We start from the raw sequence: 3,843 nt of genomic DNA on the forward strand, positions 1-3,843 counted from the left end.
TGAAAACCCATCAAGACTACAGCTGACTTTTCAGTGCAAACTATGAAAGTCAGAGAGCCTGGACCAAAGTATTCCCAGTTCTAAATGACCACAGATGCCAACCCAGATTACTTTACCCAGCCAAAATGTCTATTATAGTCGAAGGGGAAAGAAAAATCTTCCATGACATAAATAGGCTGAAAGAACTCATGTCCACAAAACCAGCCCTTCAGAGAGTTCTTAAAGCAATACAAAGAGCTGAAGAAAGGAACGAATATGCCCAAGGGCTTATGGAAAGAAATTCAATGAAGGTATAACTGTGGAAATGCATAGCTATGCCAGGAATGTGAACAGAAATAAAAATGACAGGATTCATTCACATCTTTCATTAATTGCTTTAAATACCAATGGACTGAACTCCCCAGGAAAAAGACACAGACTAATTGAACAAATTAAGAAACAAAACCCATCTTTCTGTTGTCTGCAAAAATCTCATCTCACTTTCAAGTACAGGCACTACCTTAAGGTGAAAGGATGGAAAATATACACCAAGTGAATGGTACTAAGAAAGAAAAGAGGAGTTGCAGTTCTAATATTTGATAAAATAGACTTTAAATTAAAACCAATCAGAAGAGATAAAGAGGGCCACTTCATTCTGATCCAAGGAACAATAAACCAAGAAAATATTATAATCATGAACCTATCATGAACAAACTCTGTTGCACCCAACTTCATAAAAACAGTGCTACAGGACTTTAAAATCCAGATTAATCCCAACTCATTAATAGTACGGGACTTCAACACCCCAATGTCTCCATTAGATAGGTCAATAGGACAAATAATTTACAGAGAGAAATCTGAATTAAACAATACCATATATCAAATGGACTTAACAGACATCTACTGGATATTCCACCCAAGCACCAAAGAATATATTTTCTAATCAGCACCCCACGGAAACTTTTCCAAAATTGATCATGTACTAGGGCACAAAAGAAACCTCAACAAATACAAAAAGACTGAAATAATTCCATGCATTCTATCAGACCACAATGCAATAAAGCTTACAATCAACACCAGAAGAAGCCCTAATCACTGCATGAACACATGGAGATTAAACAACACACTCCTGAATGATGAATGGGTCAAAAGATAAATTAAGAAAGAAATAAGTATTCCTGGAATTAAATAAAAAGGACAATGCAACACAACAAAACCTCTGGGACACGCTGAAAGCGGTTCTTAGAGGGGAAGTTTATAGCTCTAAGTGCCTACATCAAAAAATCGGAAAGAACACAAATAAATGACTTAACACTGTGACTCAATACACTTGAAAAGCAACAAAACCCAAACCCTGCAGACAAGAAGAAATAACAAAAATCAGGTCAGAAATCAATGAAATTGAAACAAAGAAAACAATACAAAGAATCAACAATTCCAAGAGATGGTTCTTTGAAAAAATAAAAAAGATTGACAGACCACTAGCCCAATTAACCAAAAGAAAGAAAGAGCACCTCCAAATCAATCCTTCGATGAAGCCAGCATCATTCTAATACCAAAGCCAGGTACAGATATGACCAAAAAGAAAACTATAGACCCATATTGTTAATGAACGTAGATGCAAAAATTCTCAACAAAATACTTGCAAACCATATACAGGCACACATCATAAAGATCATCCATCATGATCAAGTTGGCTTTATTCCAGAGATGCAGAAATTTTCAATAAATGTGGGTCAATAAATGTCATAACTCATATAAATGGGCTCAAAGAAAAGAGTCACATGGTCATCTCAATAGATGCAGAGAAGGAATTTGACAAATTTCAACACGATTTATGTTCAAAGTCCTAGAGGGAATTGGACTGGAGGGAACATATCTCAACATAATTAAAGCCACATGTAACAAACCCACAGCCAACATCATTCTAAATGGAGAAGAACTGGAAGCATTCCCATTGAAATCAGGAACAAGACAAGGCTGTTCACTAACACCACTCCTCTTTAACCTAGTGCTTGAAGCTCTTGCAAGAGCAACATAATAAGAGAAGGAAGTTAAAGGAGTAATAACTGGAAAAGAAGAGATCAAATTATCCCTTTTTTGCAGGTGATATGATACTATATTTAGGAGATGCCAAAAATTCCATCAGAACACTTCTAGAAATTATTAACATGTTCATAACACTTCTAGAAATTATTAACATGTAAAGTAAAGTGGAAGGTTACAAAATTAATCTACAAAAGTCTATAACCTTTCTATAAACCAATAACAAGCAATTAGAGAAAGAGTACATGGAAACACTCCACTTCACAATAGCTGCAAAAATTACAAATAAATAAATAAATAAATAAAATATCTCAGAACAAACCTGACCAAAGACATTAAAGACCTCTACAATGAAAATTATAAATCTTTAAAGAAAGAGACTGAGGAAGACATCAGAAGATGGAAGGACCTCCCATGCTCATGGGTTGGAAGATCTAATGTTTTAAAAATGACCATCCTATCAAAAGCTATTTATAGATTGAACACAATGCCAATCAAAATCCCCATGATATTTTTCACAGAATTTGCAAAAAAAAAAAAAAAATCCTAAGATTCATATAGAAGCACAAAAGACCTCAGGTAGCCAAAACAACACTGAACAATAAGAGCAATGCTGGGGGAATGACCGTACAGGATTTTAAACTGTATTGTAGATCTATAGTCATAAAAACAACATGGCACTGGCCCAAAATTAGACCCATAGATCAATCCAAGAAAATTGAAGACCCAAATATGAGTACATGCAAATTCAGCCCCCTGATATTTGACAAAGCGTCCAAGAACATTCCCTGGTTGAAAGAATCTTCAGCAAATGGTGCGGGCAAAATCGGATCTCCACCTGTTGAGGAATGAAACTATACCTCCCATCTTTCACCTTGCACAAACATCAACTCCAAATGGATCAAGGACTTCAATGTGAAGCCTCAAACTCTGAAACTGAAGAAAATATTGGCAATTACCTACAAGATACCAGTGTAGGAGGGTATGTTCTAAACTGGGCATCAATTGCTCAGGAAACAAGGTCAAGAATCAACGAATGGGACCTCATTAAACAATAAAATTCGGTACATCAGAGGAAGCAACAAAGAAAGTGAAGAGAAAACCCACAGAATGGGAGAAAATCTTCACCAGAGACACATCTGACTGAGGTTTAACATCCAGAATATATAATGAAGTCAACAAACACTCAAGAAAGGAAGTAACCCAATTAAAAGTTGGGCTAAGGAACTGAACAGAGAGTTCTCAAAAGAAGAAATAAAGACGGCTTAGCTGAGAAACATCTTAAAAGGTGTTCAAAAACAATAATAATCAGGGAAATGCAAATTAAAACCACTTTTAAGATTTCATCTTACTCCAGACAGACCGGCTAAGATGAAGAGAACAAATGATACCAAATGTTGGAGAGGATGTGGGGAAAGGGGAATGCTCATCCACTACTGGTGGCACCGCAAACTTGTTCAACCCCTATGGAAAGTAGTGTGGAGAACTCTTAAAAAACTACAAATGGTAGCCGTGGCCAGGTGTGGTGGAGCACGCCTTTAATCCCAGCACTCAGGAGGCAGAGGCAGGCAGGTCTCTGTGAGTTCAAGGACAGCATGGTCTACGTAGTGAGTTCCATTACAGCTGCGGCTGCAGGGAGACCCAGTCTAAAAAGACTGAAAAAAAAATCCCTACAAAAGAACCCACGATTTGACCCAGTTACACTGCTCCTTGGCATATACCCAAGGAACTCATCCTATTTCAGAGAAACTCGTACATCCATGTTTGTTGCTGCTCTTTTCACAATAGCTAAGAGATGGAAGCAACCTAAGTGTCCTT

The sequence above is a fragment of the Nannospalax galili genome, unplaced genomic scaffold (assembly GCF_000622305.1).
Source record: "Nannospalax galili isolate Female #2095 unplaced genomic scaffold, S.galili_v1.0 scaffold3913, whole genome shotgun sequence".
NCBI classification, from domain to species: domain Eukaryota; kingdom Metazoa; phylum Chordata; class Mammalia; order Rodentia; family Spalacidae; genus Nannospalax; species Nannospalax galili.